The sequence below is a fragment of the Bos indicus genome, chromosome 2, assembly GCF_029378745.1.
Source record: "Bos indicus isolate NIAB-ARS_2022 breed Sahiwal x Tharparkar chromosome 2, NIAB-ARS_B.indTharparkar_mat_pri_1.0, whole genome shotgun sequence".
Taxonomy (NCBI): domain Eukaryota; kingdom Metazoa; phylum Chordata; class Mammalia; order Artiodactyla; family Bovidae; genus Bos; species Bos indicus.
Genome location: NC_091761.1, coordinates 15,340,605 through 15,358,099, shown reverse-complemented (window position 1 = coordinate 15,358,099; position 17,495 = coordinate 15,340,605). Strand labels below are relative to the sequence as shown.

General features: G+C 36.7%; 1 long non-coding RNA gene across 2 annotated transcripts in view; it reads left to right on the top strand.

Moving 5' to 3' along the window:
- The window catches only part of LOC139186946 (uncharacterized), a 223,449-nt gene that overhangs the window by 136,514 nt on the left and 69,440 nt on the right, over nucleotides 1-17,495 (top strand). Inside the window, exon 1 of one of the 2 annotated variants that reach the window (XR_011570634.1) lies at nucleotides 8,109-8,247. The exons of the other annotated variant lie outside the window; for it this stretch is intronic. This is a non-coding gene — a long non-coding RNA (uncharacterized lncRNA). Of the gene's footprint in view, nucleotides 1-8,108; nucleotides 8,248-17,495 lie in introns of those variants that run through there. 2 annotated transcript variants of the gene reach the window in all.

Here is a 17,495-nt window from a genome sequence, read left to right as displayed (position 1 = left end):
TTTCTGGGGCTCCAAAATCACTGCAGATGGTGATTGCAGCCATGAAATTAAAATATGCTTGCTCCTTGGAAGGAAAGTTATGACCAACCTAGATAGCACATTCAAAAGCAGAGACATTACTTTGCCAACAAAGTTCTGTCTAGTCAAGGCTTTGGTTTTTCCAGTAGTTATGTATGGATGTGAGAGTTGGACTGTGAAGAAAGCTGAGCACTGAAGAATTGATGCTTTTGAACTGTGGTGTTGGAGAAGACTCCTTAGACTCCCTTGGACTGCAAGCAGATCCAACCAGTCCATTCTAAAGGAGATCAGCCCTGGGATTTCTTTGGAAAGAATGATGTTAAAGCTGAAACTCCAGTACTTTGGCCACCTCATGTGAACAGTTGACTCATTGGAAAAGACTCTGATGCTGGGAGGGATTGGGGGTAGGAGGAGAGGGGGATGACAGAGGATGAGATGGCTGGATGGCATCACCGACTCGATGGATGTGAGTCTGAGCGAACTCCGGGAGTTGGTGATGGACAGGGAACCATGGCGTGCTGCGATTCATGGGGTCGAAAAGAGTCGGACACGACTAAGCGACTAAACTGAACTGAACTGAGAGTTAGTTCTCTGGTAGTCTAGGGTATTGGAGTCTGTGCTCCCACTCCAAAGGCTCAGAGTTTGATCTCTGGTCAAGAATGAAGATTTCACAAGTGGTTTGTTATGGCATTAAGAGAGATTAAAGCAAATATCCAAAAATGAGAAATGAAAGGTGAACCCCAGACAAATGGCAGTTACAACATCAGGCAAATAATAATTAAAATAATGGAATATACACCCATGAGCAAAGTCAAAGCAGTGTAACAAAAATAAAGTGAGTAGACTGACCTGATGAACAAAGGAAATAAAAACTTATACTTACCAGTTAAGAACAAAACTAAGTAAAACACACACTGGAAAACAAAACTAAAGCAGGGTGTCACCCTGGGATTTCTTCACAATCCCTAAACTTCAGTTCCCAGCTGCTGTGCCTTCCAGGGGACCAGCTTTCCTGTCCGGGATGTGTATGGCTGTGGCAAGGACTGTCTGATTCTCATCCCATTTAGGCTGCCACAGATCAGCTCTTTCACTCTCAACCTTAAATGTTTCCCCTCTGACTCAGACAATTGCCCTGATGTGGGGATCGGACCCTTGCTTCGTTTCCCTCACCGGCCAAGGGCAGGTCCGGCCCTATTAAGACTCCTTTTTTTTCCCCTAGTTCCTTTGTCCTACTGAGTTTTGCTTGGTTCTGTATATTCTTCTCCACTGGTCAGGTACTCCTGTCCAGTTTCAGCTGGTGTTCTGCATACATTTCTGTTTCTGAAGGTATCTTCCTGATATATCCATGGAGAGAGATGTACTCCACATCCACCTACTCCTCCGCCATCTTGTCACCTCTAGTTTCTTTTTAACAACAGGGAGTATGAGAAAAGAAACAGTTCTTTCAGAAATATTTGTTTATTTAGTTTTTGTTGTCATTTTGAAAGCTTTACTGTGAACTCTACTCATTGATAGATGTTTTATACACATTCTCATGGCAACCCACTCCAGTACTATTGCCTGGAAAATCCCATGGACGGAGGAGCCTGGTAGGCTACAGTCCGTGGGGTCACAAAGAGTCTGACATGATTGAGCGACTTCACTTTCACTAATCTTCAAAAATAGGCATGACCATTTCCCTCTTAAAGAAGGGAAACTGAAGTTAGGAAAGCCAGATAATTTGTCCAATTAATACAGCTAGTAAGTAACAGATTTGAAAGCTAAACCTATAGTTGATTGTGCTGGAAAGTATATTCTAATAACTCTACATACTGCTCTATTCCCTTTCTAAATTAGTATCATATCGTTATCCATTTAGTTTGACTGTCCAGTACATTTATCTGGAAGCACTTACTGTTATTGCTTTTTATGAGTGAGGTACTTTTCTAGATGTTGAGTTTATACAGATGAATAAGACATGGTCTCTGCATACATTCTAATCCTTGAAGAACTCCTAGTTCAAAGGAAAGTAGACAAGTAAACTATTAAATTACAGTATAGCAAGTGCAGTACAAACAGTCCTACAGTAACATAGAGGTTGAATATTTATGACACGTTAGCCCATCAGTGTTCAAGGTTAAAGTAAATAGAATGTAAAGATATTAAAGTACTTTTTATTATTTTACACATAGAATGGAGCAAATGTTATCTTTAATTTGAACTGAATAGAAAATAAGAAACTACTAAGACCAGACCTAATAGGAAATATTGGAGCATCAGACTTGATCATACTCATCATCATTGTTTATCTGGTCACATCTCATTCCAGTACAGAAAAGTGACTAATGAAGACAAGTCAAGCCAATTGGGGTGCATGGGACATAGCTAATGTGCTTTTCTCTTATTTTTATTCAAGGCGAAATATTTCTCTTGGAGGATCAATTTGACTTTTTTTTTTAAATTGAGATCAACAAAGGTATTAATTTCTCTATCATTTTTCTGAGACTGAATATTACTATATTAAGGGGAAAAAAGACAATTCCTGAAAATTTCCCACTAGCTTTACCCTGTATTGGAAATACGGCCAGGAGTAAATTTCAAATGATCCAACTTTATGTGGTTTCTTAACTCTAGAGTAACCTAAGACTTTGAGAGTCTGTTCCCACCTTGAATATTCTGAAAGGGCATGTCATTTTGGTTCCTTTTTACATCAGGGAAAGTAAAAAATACCTTAAGACACCAAAGATCACAGAAGTGCATTATGTCTATTGTGTCATAATGAGTATTATGCCCTCACAGACTTCATGCAGAAACAATCTGACTTTATAATAGACATATTTTACATCATAGAAGTAAATGATATTTTGTCTGAGGAAGTTTTGGATTCAGTGGTATTCCAACATAAATGAAGATTAATTCTGTGTGTGCAAAGCTGATGGGGATTAGATATTTTCATAAGGACACCAGGTTTAAAAGTTAATTTAAAAAGTTAACTTGGAATCCTGGCTTCAGTGAAAAGGGATAGGAATGGTTGATAAATTAGACATGAATAAGCAACTCATATTTCTTGAACTATTAGAAAATTTTACCACAATTAAGTAGGCCAATTTCATAATGTTATATAGCAAATGTGACAAGTGCTCATGTTTCGGAAAATACTTGAAGAATTGTGTATAATAATATATATGGCCTGGGATTATTTTCTTAGTGGTATATTATTTTAGTTTAACATTTAATTCACAAAACATGCATGGAATCTTATTATTTTGGTAAGGTTCAATTCAGAGTCTAAAGATTGCAGAATGTCCTTTGTAACTGATACAGCCATACAAAGATCAGACATACTGCAGTTATTGAGGTCTTGTTTGCCCTTAAAGGGCTTGCCAAAGGTTAGAAACAAACCAAAAGCTCAAGTCAGTAATCTCTTTTTTTATTGGCTGGTGTAGAAAAACTGTTTGGTGAGGAACTTGAAAAATGGGCCATTGTGAAATGAATAATCATAGTCATCTTGACAGGTAATTTTATCTGTAGGAAATTAGATTTTTATAATTTCAGTTGAATAACTTGGTTCTGCAGATCTGTTTTTTCGAATCACAAGTAAATAACAAAATGTGTGGTTAGGATTTAACCTCATATCTCATGCTGTTTGCATGGCATAAAGTGAAACTGACTGGCCCAGAGAGTAGTGTGTGGTAACTTGAGGAAACCACACTGTGAAACAAAAGGATGTTGAAAAGGTTAGAAAGCAAAATCAATTTACATCCTTGCCACTGCTATGCTGTTGTTAAACAACATCGCTTCATGCCATCAAATCACGCATTTTCAGTATTTCAGTTTTTCAATAAGGCAATATCTCTCAGTGACCAGTTTAATGGTCTGGAGATCCACGTTCCTCTGCTCTTCCCTCTTCTTCAGTTCAGTTCAGTTCAGTCACTCAGTCGTGTCCAACTCTTTGCAACCCCATGAATCGCAGCACGCCAGGCCTCCCTGTCCATCACCATCTCCTGGAGTTCACCGAGACTCACGTGCATCGAGTCAGTGATGCCATCCAGCCATCTCATCCTCTGTCGTCCCCTTTTCCTCCTGCCCCCAATCCCTCCCAGCATCAGAGTCTTTTCCAATGAATCAACTCTTTGCACGAGGTGGCCAAAGTACTGGAGTTTCAGCTTTAGCATTTCTCTACCTTATCTCTTGGATTGATCTTACACAATCAGGGCTTCAGTGATTGCCCTGGTCTAGTTCCTTTATCATATCCATGACATCCTTCTTACTGAATATCCTCAGTTGGATGGCCCATGCAAACCTCAAACACATCTCAAAGTACACTTATCTTCTCGGTCTTCTCCTTCCTTTCAAGCTACAAATCTGTTTCTCCTTCTGTGCTCTGATCTCAGTAAATAGTACCACTAACTACAAATGCTGTTGCACATGAAACTTCATCATTATCCTGATTCCTATCTTTTTCCTACATCTAATGAACCACCAAGGCCTGTCAATTCTATGACCTGTATCTAAAGACTATCCACTTCTCTCCAATCTCAGTACTATTATAGTAGTTCGGGCTCTCATTCAATTTCTTCTAGATTACTGCAGCAGTTTTCTAATTATTGAAAATACCACTTATGCACAATTTTTTCAGGATGTCCTTATAATGAAGCAGGTATTATTATAATATTTATTATACTTAAGCAGATTGTATCCTATGTCTTTGTTGTTTAGTTGCTAAGTCATGGAAATGGCAACCCACTCCAGTGTTCTTGCCTGGAGAATCCCAGGGATGGCAGAGCCTGGTAGGCTGCCATCTATGGGGTCGCACAGAGTTGGACACAACTGAAGTGACTTAGCAGTAGCAGCAGCATGTCTGATGCCTTTGCAATCTCATGGATTATAGCCCACCAGGCTCCTGTATCCATGGGATTTTTCAGGCTAGAATACTGGAGTGGGTTGCCACTCCTTCTCCAGGGCATCTTCTGATCCAGAGATCAAACCTACATCTCCTGCATTGGCAGGCAAATTCTTTACCACTTAGCCACCAGGGAAGCCCATCCTATGTGGTGGTTATTAACAAAAGTTTGGCATTGGGCTTTAGTGTGAATGACTAATTTGGGCATAAAGATCTTATCCCTGCATATGACTAAACCTGTGTATGTGTAATTTGTAGTTATTACCCTTCAGTGATTCCCTCATCTGAACTGTGAGGTCAGCTTATTGATGGTTCCCAAGATACGCCATTTGAGAGTTTTGATTTTAACTTCAGTTCTCACCCAGTATTAGGCTGCTTTGATAGCTGGAGAATCATTTCAGCTTATGCTAGGAATGCCAGACCAAGAGGGAAATAGGTAGGAAACACCTTGTGTGAGCATGTTTTAAGGAACATGCTCACATGTAAATTTCAAAATTCTTCACTCTTGTTTGCAATTAGGAGTAGTGAAGTAGTGAAGAGCTACTAAGGGTCTACTCAAGCTGAGGGTCATAATAATTTTAAAAAACTACTTCTTATTGGAGAAGATAGAAAAATAACACTATAATTTTGTAAGAGTAGAATTTGTATCCCCGCATTAGAAAACATTACTTTTCTTAACGTAATTGTTCATTTCCAGTAATTAAAAAGAGATGTTCAGTATCATGCACCTGTATCTCAAATAATGGGATCAGAACTTAAGCACATCCGTGTGGTTCAGTTCGTCCTATTGTGAGCGGCATGTGTGGCCTCTCAGCTTGACCCGTTTGAGTTACTTTTCTCACATGTAATGTATGATAAACACTCTGGAGAGATCGAAGATGAACCAAACTTGGCTCCTACTCTGGAAGAAACTAAAAATTGATTTCAAATAAGAGTAAGTTAGCAGTATGTGCCCTCTAATGTGAAGGAAATCAAACCTCTGGGTTGGTTGATTTCATTCAGTACCAACATGAGAACACAGCTCTTCAGTGCTTTTCACTTCTGTAAATATTACCATAAGCCATAGGAAAAACTATTGCTTTTGAAGCATATAGCTTTATAAATTATAAACATCTTATGTTTGTTTGGTCTGTTTGATCAACTGTGTAATAAATTCAGTGAATAAAGCATGAATAATCATTTAAGCTGGTTAGTTGGTAATAGTTTTGAGTAAAATAATCATTGACTTTATATTTGTAATAAATTCAGTGAATAAAGCATAAATAATCATTTAAGCTGGTTAGTTGGTAATAGTTTTGAGTAAAATAATCATTGACTTTATATTCTTTTTGTTCAATTGGTTGTTAGATTATGGCTATATATTTTTCTCTTTCTAGGCATAGTCTAAATGCAAATATAATATTAAAAAACATAAAATATTACCCATGATGGTTTACATATATATATATTCCACTATTCACCAGCATAGGTCCATCGACAGAAACATGATGCTCATTCACAGAGGAGAAATAGTGGATCCACTTGTCAGCTCTTCACTACTCCTAATTGCAGACAAGAGTGAAGAATTGTGAAATTTACATGTGCAAGACATGCTACAAATTCTAGTGTAAATTATGAGAGTGCCTATATCCTGTGTTTAATTATAATTCATACTCTTATGATATTCTTAATGAATAAGAGAGCTATTATTGTTTCTGTCTAGTCGCTGAATCGTGTCTGACTCTTTTGTGACTCTAAGCACTGCAGTCAGTGAGGCTCCTCTGCCGATGGGATTTCCCAGGCAAGAATACTGGAGTGGGTTGACATTCCCTTCTCCAGTGGATCTTCCCAACCAAGGGATTGAACCCATGTTTTATGCATTGGCAAGCGGATTCTTTACCACTAAGCTTTGTCATAAAAACAAAATGTAAAAAAAAAAAATTGAAGATGACAAATATCATTATTTCAAGTTATGACTGGATCATAATTTTATTTCTGTATATAGAGGTTGTATAGTCAATGACTGTACTTTGCACAGCCAACTTTCTGAGATCTGATTTTTTTACTACTTAACAATAATGCATGGCATGTTGATAAGAGCCAATTATAACCTTAACTGATACATTATAGGATAAAAATGTTATGAACTATACAAAAGCATTGTTTATATAGTGTACATATATATTCACAGTAAATACTTCTTTAATCTGATCTTGAAATTGAACACATTTAAAAGCAGAACCCTGTACATTAACATATTAAGTAAAATAAATAGTGTATTGAATGTGGTTTATATATTTAAATATTAAAATATATACTATTTATATACATGTATTAATTAATGCTTATTAATATAAGTGACATAATATTTCAATCATTAAAAAACTTTCTGACTTCTTACCTAGTTGAACTTGAGATTTTGATCTAAATCTTATGTTGTTTTTCTGAATATCTTGGTGCTGTCCATGAGGGGGGTAGACTATTTTTATTTAAGAAACTCTATCAAAGAGCCTCCTGAAGCCACCAGCGTTCCAGCCGCTCTACAGATACTAATTCAGTTAACCCTCCTGACAATGCTGGGAACAGCAGCAGAAACTACTCTAGTGCCCAGTTTGTAGATAAGAAAGTTAAGTAACCTACTATAGGCCAGACAGCTGATTGGCAGAATCAGAATTTAAAATTACTTCAGAGTCCTTATGATATTGCTTCAATGTGGAACCGAAAAAAAAAAAAAAAAAGGATACAAATGAACTTAGTCATAAAACAGAAGAGAGTCACAGATGTAGAAAACAAACATGGTTACCAGGGAATAAAACGGGGAGGGGTAAATTGGGAGATTGGGACTAATATACAGACACTGCTATTTATGAAATAGATAACTAATAAGAACCTATTACATTCTGCTCACCACTCTGTAATGCCTATATGGGAAAAGAATCTTAAAAAAGTAGTGGAGGTATACCTGAAACTAACACAACAGTTAAAATTAAAACAACAACAACAAAAGTACTCCAGAGTCCACCTGTCAGTTTGAAAAGGATTGACAGTTGTATCTGAGCATTGTGTGCTCAGATATTGGTTTGACACCAAGGGCACAGACAATTCTACCCAACCCTTGGTAGCTTGGTGGCAAGACATCCAAATACCTGGAGTCTCAGCTTTCTGTTGCCAGCCTGTGTGTTACCCAAGAGTTAGAGCCACGTCTTACCTGCCTTCCTCTGCAGAGCACCCTGGCAGCAAAAAGGGAAAGCTGGCATCTGTAGTAGCCCTTCTCTTTAGGTGACACAAAAATGACCTCTTGTTATCTTTTACTGACTCCACAGCTGCTATAGTATTCGGTTAGCCATGGTTACGAACTGGGTTTTGTGGTAAGTTTGACTTTTGTAATTCTTTGAAGCCTTTGCTAGAACTAGAGATTTGAGTCTTTATATCATTTCCCTTGTTAGTGACATAAATTTGTGAGTTTATCTAGCTATAGATCTTTACATACTGCAGCTTAAGCTTGCTCCTTCAACAAGATATTGAGGACTGCTCTTTATTACTATAGGATGTTTTTCACTGTCTTCTAGAATTTAATTAAAAGTTTAAAAAATCTCTTTTCTGTTTGGGTAGTGATGATGAGTTTTAGATTCTTTTTCACGAGCTTGGGTGACTTTAAATGTAGGTTCCTTATACTAGAAAAGAAAATAAGGTTTTAAGTGACAACTATACTTAATATGTAACTTTTTCCCATTTTACCACTGAACCTTGAATAATAGAACTTAAGTAGTTGTTTGGATTTAAATTATTCCTGTGTCTTAAATTATAGTTCAAACACAGTAAAATCATCATATGTCTTATTTCAGAAAGTAAAAAGCCCTCAAAATTGCCTCAAAAATTTTATTTCCTTATAATTTAAACTTGGTAGTTTTCCTCAATAATTAAAAAAAAAAAGTTGTTCAAAGGTAAATACAGCTTGTAAACTTAGTATTGTTTTTCCACATGAGGGAGAAGGGCCAACATTTACTGTGTATTCACAGTACGGCAGACGCTTGACCTCACTTAAACCCCACACCAAAGGTATGAAGTGGGTATCTTTCTTCCCGTTTTTATTGAAAGAATAACTCTCAGAGATATTAGATGAATAGTCTAAGGCCACAATGGGTCTTCCATGGAATACAAACTAGAGTTATCATGACCGCAGAAATTGTTCTTTGTTCATTACAATTTACTTTGAATTGGGAATTTAAAAAATACTGGTTATTTTCACCTTTAAATTAATCATCAGTATCAACAGTGCACCTTAAAGAAGGAGTGCATTTCTAGAAAAAGTGTGAGCTATTTACTGTTATCATTGGAGGCAGAAATCATGCTGAATATGAAGTCTGATTTACCTTGGTAAGTGCCCTGGTTTAAATTGACAGGTGCTGGTGGACTTAGTTAAATGCCTCTTTGGAAACAAGAGATTCCTTGTGGACCCAACGCATACTTGTTGTAGTTGTGTGCTCCTCAGAGTCTTCTTACTGATTGCTCAGAGGGATTACAGGGGAGTCAGCAGGTAAGAAGCATGAAAGGTGACTGCTAACAGTGTCCTTTACCGTCAGTGCAGGCCAGAGGCTCGGAGTAACTGCCAATAGAAAAGAAGCTATCGTACAAGAGAATTGCTTAAAACATGTCCGTTGCTCTCCCTGCAGAGTGGAGGCACTGTTTGTGGTTTGGAAAGCATGGTGACAGTTGAAGCTGTTTCACCAATTCAGAGTGTGTGTATATATATATACGTCTGCAATGCGGTATGCTTTCTTATCTTGAGGAGCATGTGTTACAACAGTTGATGTATGTTGACAAAATGGGGTCTGTAAGGAAAGATCAAGTCTTGATATTTCCTCACTTCATAGTTAGTGTTCAGTTGGTAGTGTGAGTGTCGATAAAGGACAGCATTAGTGCCCGTTGGAGATGAGAAGATATCAGTTAAAAGATGATCAATTATGGATAGGACTATTTCTGGTTTTCTCTATCTCTTGACAGCTGTGAGCAAGGCTATTCTAAAGTTCCATTATAGTATAGCAAGTTTATTACTTCCCTGGACAAATAAAATACAAATATAACTTCACCCTGAAAAGAGACTATTAAGCTAATGTTGCAAAAACTTGCTAATCTTATTAATTTAACAGTTCATAGTACTGAATAGGGAAACTCAAGATAACATGATTTTAGATCCTGAGGGTGTGTTGCAAATCATATATTAAAGGCCCCCCCCAAAAGTAAGTATACATAAATACAATTCTTGCTGAGAGTTCTCACTTCTCAGTTGTATCTCCATTTCTCTGTGTGAAGTGGACATATTTATCTCTGATAGTTTTAGGTTTGTCTTTCAAGGATCTTGAGTACTTCAGACAAAGTGACCATACTGTTTGTTATACCAGTCACACACACACACACACACACACACACACACACACACACACACACACAGAGGCACTAACCAGGAACCTCTTGCATATTTGGGAAGGTAAGAATACTTGTTTTTCCTGTGACTTAGCAATCAACATCTTCTGCCTTTGACCACAAGAGTAGGAAAAGTCTTGTTTACCACGGATGTTCACTACTGAGCCTGATGAACAAACCGTCAGTGGTGTTTCTAGATAGTTTGAGTTTCCATAAGCAAGCCACCTTTTGAAAGGGTTGTCCTAAATGCCAAGTTCATAGAGTCTAAGAAGAAGCTACCCTGAATTTTCTTTGCCAGTATCAACTATTTTAGTATTTCCTGAGCAGGATTAATTAGACCTGAAAGATATATCTAGTCCCTTACAGAAAATTCAGTCAAAATGTTCCTGCTTGTTTAATACATAGTTTGTAAACATATCTGAGAGTTTTCATATTATTTGTCTTTTTCCCTTTCAGTATTGATTTAATTCTCAGTTCTGCCTAAATATCAGACTTCAAAAACTGTTCTTAATTTGTGCTTAAATATGGTTAGAAGCTTGATACTGAAATTATTCAGTAAATACTGAGTTTTGAAAAGTATTTACAACTAACCAAGGAAGGAGAACTTAATTCCTAACTCCTAAACTGAGTGTTTCTAATAAAGAGTTGTTTTTTATTGCAAAAAGTTGTTTTGTGATCTCACGTACTTGGAGAGTGAGATGTGGAGAATTTACCAAGGCACAAAGATGGACAAAAGAGAGTCGATGGGCAGACAGCGACTGCTAAAGAAGGCAGATAAATGAGGAAAGGAAAAGAACATTTTGAAAAATTTCTGTGATATCTTTACTTAAGATAATATTTAAGAGAATGTTGTTCACAGCTGCAAAAGAGATTCAGAAATGAAACATAGAAAAGATATTGAAAAATGGGAAAGGGGGGGAGTGGGAGGGAGAAAAATGATACATAGATGGTGAAAGAAAATGTCTAGAAGAACAAAGGTATTTATAAAATAGCTGTGAGTCCTCTGCTCTTCAGTCTTGAAAATCCTCTGGTTTCATAGTCTCTGCTTCTTTACACAGGATGTACATTTATAGATTGTTTACTTAGTAACTGGAACCTTTGCTTTTTTTCTCTTCAAAAAAAAAAAAAAAATCATGAAGTTAGAGGGAGAAGTTTGTTCCCAATCACTTAGAAATGGAAACCTCATCTACGGGCAGTTGTAAAGAGTCAAAATATACTTTAATAATAAAAGTGATAAACTGTTAAAATGCTCAGGCTATTTCTCTTGGTTATTGAAGTTCTTAGAACTTTTTTTTCTGCAAAATATTAGAGTGATATCAGTGGCATTGCTTGAGAATCAATTTAAGCACAGTAGTGACAGTTTTGTACTGACTCAGTGGACAAGCATTTGAGCAAACTCCAGGACAGTGGAGGACAGAGGAGCCTGGCGTGCTACAGTCCATGGGACATGACATAGCGACTGAGCAACAACAACAAATGGCCATTTTTGCTATACAATTATTTTAGAATTTTTATATTAAGTCAGTAAACACACATAACCCAATAGCTGTTAGGAAACTGTGACTATATTCCTTGAATTTAAGAGACATCATCTTAAAAACTCTCTTTAGAAAACTGTCTCTTTGCTGAAGACACAGTGGTAGGCTCTGAGCCCAGGCTGTCTGGGCTGTAGACCCAGCTTTGTCTCTTACTGTCCGGGTAACTTGGAACAGTCATTTCTCCTCTCAGAAGGTACAGGTGATGTCTCATGAGGCTGGGCTATTGGATAATTAAGTGCAAATAACTCAGAAGAATGTCTGACGTATAAGAAGTATCCAATAAATTTAAGGTATCAGGATGCGTTGTTCAATAGAAAAGAAAAAAAATCACATCAACATATAAACAGAAAGCCACAAAAGAAGTAAATATGTTTGGTAGTCATGCAAGGTGACTATTATTCTTTAAAAAAAAATCTATCAAAGTATCTTCCACATAGTTAGCAGTTTAATAAATATGTACTGAAAAGATGAGTGGTTAAGAGAATAAAATGTGAAACTGGAGGTACTCATCAGAAGTATTTATTGAGATCTCATACACACTTATAACTATATTGGATCTACTTTAGTTAGTGGGAAAATATGATATAACATATCTTCAAGGTTGTTTCAGCTGGTTGCAGAGAGATTACATATATGTATGACAGACATAAGATAAGCCTTTGCTGTCTCGTATAGAGGGTTATCGTTACCATCTTTCTAAATTCCATATATATGCATTAGTATACTGTATTGGTGTTTGTCCTTCTGGCTTACTTCACTCTGTATAATAGGCTCCAGTTTCATCCACCTCATTAGAACTGATTCAAATGTATTCTTTTTAATGGCTGAGTAATACTCCATTGTGTATATGTACCACAGCTTTCTTATCCATTCATCTGCTGATGGACATCTAGGTTGCTTCCATGTCCTGGCTATTATAAACAGTGCTGCGATGAACATTGTGGCATTGAAACATGTGAAGTGTCATGTATGAAACGAGATGCCAGTCCAGGTTCAATGCACGATGCTGGATGCTTGGGACTGGTGCACTGGGACGACCCAGAGGGATGATATGGGGAGGGAGGAGGGAGGAGGGTTCAGGATGGATTTTCTTTTAAAAATTTAGAGAAAAAAAAAAAAAAAAGAAAAAAAAATAAGCTACAAGGATATACTGCATGACACAGAATATACAGCCAATATTTTATAATAACCATAAATGGAATATAACCTTTCAAAATTGTGAATCAGTATATTGTACAGCTGTAACATATAATGTTATACATCAACTATATTTCTATCACAATTAATTTTTAAATAAATTTTTAGAAAAATTAAAAAAAAAAAAAAAGATAAGCCTTTGCAAGTAGTAAGCACTCAGTAAGTACTCAAGAACTCACTCAATGAATGAATGGGAAAATATGAAATAATTCTAAATGATAACAGAAATATAAGGAATTATAACATAGGTAGTCTGGCAATCATAAGACCCAAATGAGTTGATGTAGTTCTGAAAGTAGGATTCAGGCAGATATTTAAAGAATGTGTATTTTAAGCTTGTCATTTTCAAGCCTGGGGCTTCCCTGGTGGCCTCAGATGGTAAAGAATCTGCCTGCAATGCAGGGGACCTAGGTTCAATGGGAGGGTCCCCTGGAGGTATACTCTAGTATTCTTGCCTGGAGAATCCCAAGGACAGAGAAGCCTAGTAGGCTACAGTCCATGGAGTCACAAAGAGTCGGACACCACTGACTAACACTTTCATTTTTCACTTTTTCAACCTTAGTTGCACACTGAAATAGTGAATATCCATAGCCATCCCAAGAAAATCTTATTTGACTTATGTGAAGCCCAGGAGGCATTTATATGGTTTAAAAGCTACTGAGGCATCTGATATGAAGGCATCTGATATCAACATATACAGTTAGCAAATATTTTTCAAAAAAAAAGCTATTGAGATGATTCTAATATTCAGTCAAGGTGGGACTCACTGGTATAAATGATCAAAAACACAGAAAATATCATTTGGGCAGGCCTGACGTGGAGAGAGATGGTAGTGTGGCGGCATTTGTGTGTAGGACTGTGAAAAGATGTGCAGTGACACAGAAGGGAGTTGCGCTGAGGCTAGACTAGCTTAGTTTAAGGTAACAGCATCCTCCATGGGGATGGACGACATAGAAGTGACAGATATGTGACTTTCTCATATGCATGGGCTTTGACTTCAGGCCCAACTTAAATCCCCTGCGCAGGTGGAAAGGATGTAGTGAAAGGAAGAACTAAGTTAAGTAAATTAAGTTACTGGGAAAACCGTGTGTCATGGCCAGGCAGGAAAATGGAAGGGGCCAAAAAGGGAACAAAAATAAGTCACATACTTCTTGAATTTGTAAGGCTTCATAAATAGAGAAATTTGTCTTTCCAAAACTCTCCAAGTACAATATATGGTGGATCAGAAAATCTCTGTTTTATGGAACAAAGTAAATTCCCTCCTCATAGTTGCTCACTATAAATTCCCTCTCAAAACTGGTTATACCAACTCAGAAATGAAACTAGAGCTGTGCACAACAGGTTGGGCAAAATAAGAAATAACCCTCTTGAAAGTTTACTTACTGTTTCAAATGTTCACATTAGAAGCAGAAGTATTTAAGTCCCGTGAGAAAACGCTAAATGAAAATAGGAAGTATTGAAAATGAAAGCCACATACATTTTGTAAGAATTTGACCTTCCATATTCTTTCTGTAGATTTTTTTCTACATAAAGTAATTGAAATTGTTAGACCTTCTGATGAATAATATCTATGTGGAGGCACATATTAATACTGCTATTTCTAAATTAAAGAAATGTGATTGCCTAGAAACATATTGAATGACCATCATTTTTGTTTAAAAAGAAAAAAATGTGTTAAATGAGGCAGAGTGATCTAGCGAAGAGTTGACCTGTATTTATATTGTCTTTTTAATCTGAAGCTATTGTATTAGTTTTGCACATGGACTTTTGAAATGTCTTCTAGATATCATTGGCCTAAATATTTCTGTTATCTCCAAGTATTATTATTCATGTTTGCTTACTTTGTTGCCATACAAACTCTGAGAGATGGATATGGTATCCCACTGTACATAGAAGAAGGCGAGTTTCAAAGAGGGGCTTGCCTCAGTAAGCAATCATAATGACCAGGCTAGAACACAACTTCTTGAGTTTCTGTGTGACATCTCATTTTATACTAACATATTCATTCCAGTGGTTACTGACCTTTTAAAATCACAAACTCTAGTCAGCCTGATATAACACAAATGAAAGCAAGTATATTCACTTTTTCAAATTACATATTACTTGAACTCTGACTAATGTTAGTTTTTAAAGGAAGCAATGTTTCATATTTTCAGTATGATTTTCAGCAGGCTTTGATTTTAGGTAGACCCAGCTTAAAATCCTAGAAGAATTTTCATTATCTCTATATGCCTCAGACTTCTCATATGTAAACTAGATAATAATTTGTACTTTATATGTGTAAGAATCTTATCAAGTAAGAATGCATGTAATATTCTTAACACACGGTAGGCTTAATACAGGCTATTTACATAATTCTGAAGTTGAAATAACTGTTTCATAAAGGTATAAATAGGTCTCATTAATTTATTATTACAAAAATTGTACTTTTTAAAGAAACCATGGTCTCTGTTAAAATTGAAGATAGTTTGAAAAAGAATTCAGGTTAAAATATGCAAAATATTTTTAAAATACATAAATATGAAAGGTATGATAAAAGTATCAAAAGACATTTTTATAAAGCAAGGTGAAAGTGAAAGTCACTCTGACTCTTTGCGACCCCATGTCTGACTCATGTCTGACTCTTTGCGACCCCATGGACTGTAGCCTACAAGGCTCCTCTGTCCATGGAATTTTCCAGGCAAGAGTATTGGAGTGGTTTGCCATTTCCTTCTCCAGGGGATCTTCCCAACCCAGGGATCGAACCTGGGTCTCCCACATTGCAGGCAGATGCTTTACTATCTGAGCCACCAAATCATGCATAAAAATAAACGTACAGGAATAGCAAAGAGAACACTAGAAAGAAAGGCTATGTGGACAGCCATATGCAAAAGAATGAAATAGACTGCTATCTTACACCAAACAAAAAAATCAACTCATGGATTTAAAACTTGAACATAAGACCTGAAACTGTAAAACTCCTAGAAGAAGACAGTGGGTAAGCTCCTTGACCATTAGTCTTGGCAATGATTTTTTTGAATTTGACCCCAAGAGGCAGCAAAAGCAAAAATAAACAAGTGGGATTACATCAAACTAAAAAGTTTCTGCATACCAAAGGAAATCATCAACAAAATGAAAAGGCAACCTACTGAATGGGAGAAAATATTTTAAAATCATGATTCTGATAAGGGATAATATCCCAAATATGTAAAGAACTGATTAACTCAATAGCAAAAACAGTCTTATTTACAAATTAGTAGACCTCTGTAGACATTTTCCCAAAGAAAACATACAAATGGCCCAGCAGGTACACAGAAAGGTGCTGAACATCCTCAACATCACTAGTCATTAGGTAAAATGCAAATTAAAGCCATAGTGAGATATCACCACATACCTGTCAGAATGGTTGTTATCAAAAATAAAAACTGATGATGAGGACGTGGAGAAAAAGAAACCTGCATCCTTTTGGGTTCCTGTAGTTGCTGTAAACTGATGCAGCTACTACAGGAAATAGTATGGAAGTTCCTCAAAAAATTAAAAATAGAACTACCATATGATCCAGCATTCCCACTGTGAGCATTTATGCCAAAGAAACAAAATCATATTAGGGGTTATTTGAGGAGTCTTTAAGCATAGCGCAGGAAATAAGAGAAGCAAAAACAAGGAAGAAAGGGAAAGGTATACCTAACTGAATGCAGAGTTCCAGATAATAGCAAAGAGGGACAAGAAGGCCTTCTTCAATGAATGATGCAAAGAAATAGTGGAAAACAACAGAAGGTGAAAGATCAGCAATCTCTTCAAGAAAACTGAAAATATCAAAGAAACGTGTCAGCCAAAGATGGGCACAATAAAGGACAGAAATGGTAAAGACCTAAAAGAAGCTGAAGAGATAGCAAGAATACACAGAACTGCACAAAAAAGATTTTAATGACCCAGATAACCATGATGGTGTGGTCACTCACCCAGAGCCAGAAATTCTGCAGCATGAAGTTAAGTGGACCTTTAGAAGCACTGCTGCCAGTAAAGCTAGTGGATGTGATGGAATTCCAGCAGAGCTATTTAAAATCCTAAAAGATGATGCTATCAAAGTGCTGTACTCAATATGTCAGCAAATTTGGAAAACCCAACAGTGGCCACAGGACTGAAAAAGGTCAATCTTCATCCCAATTCCCAAGAAGGGTAGTACTAAAGAATGTTCAAACTACTGGACAATTGCACTTATCTCCCATGCTAATAAGGTTATGCTGAAAATTCTTCAAGCTTGGCTTCAACAGTTCATGAATCGAGAACTTCCAGATGTTCAAGCTAGGTTTAGAAAAGGCAGAACCAGAGATCAAATTGCCAAGATTCCATGAATCATAGAGAAATCAAAAGAATTCTAGAAAAACATACCTCTGTTTCATTGACTATGCTAAAGCCTTTGACTGTGTAGATCACAACAAACTGTGGAAAACTCTTTAAAGAAATGGGGATACCAG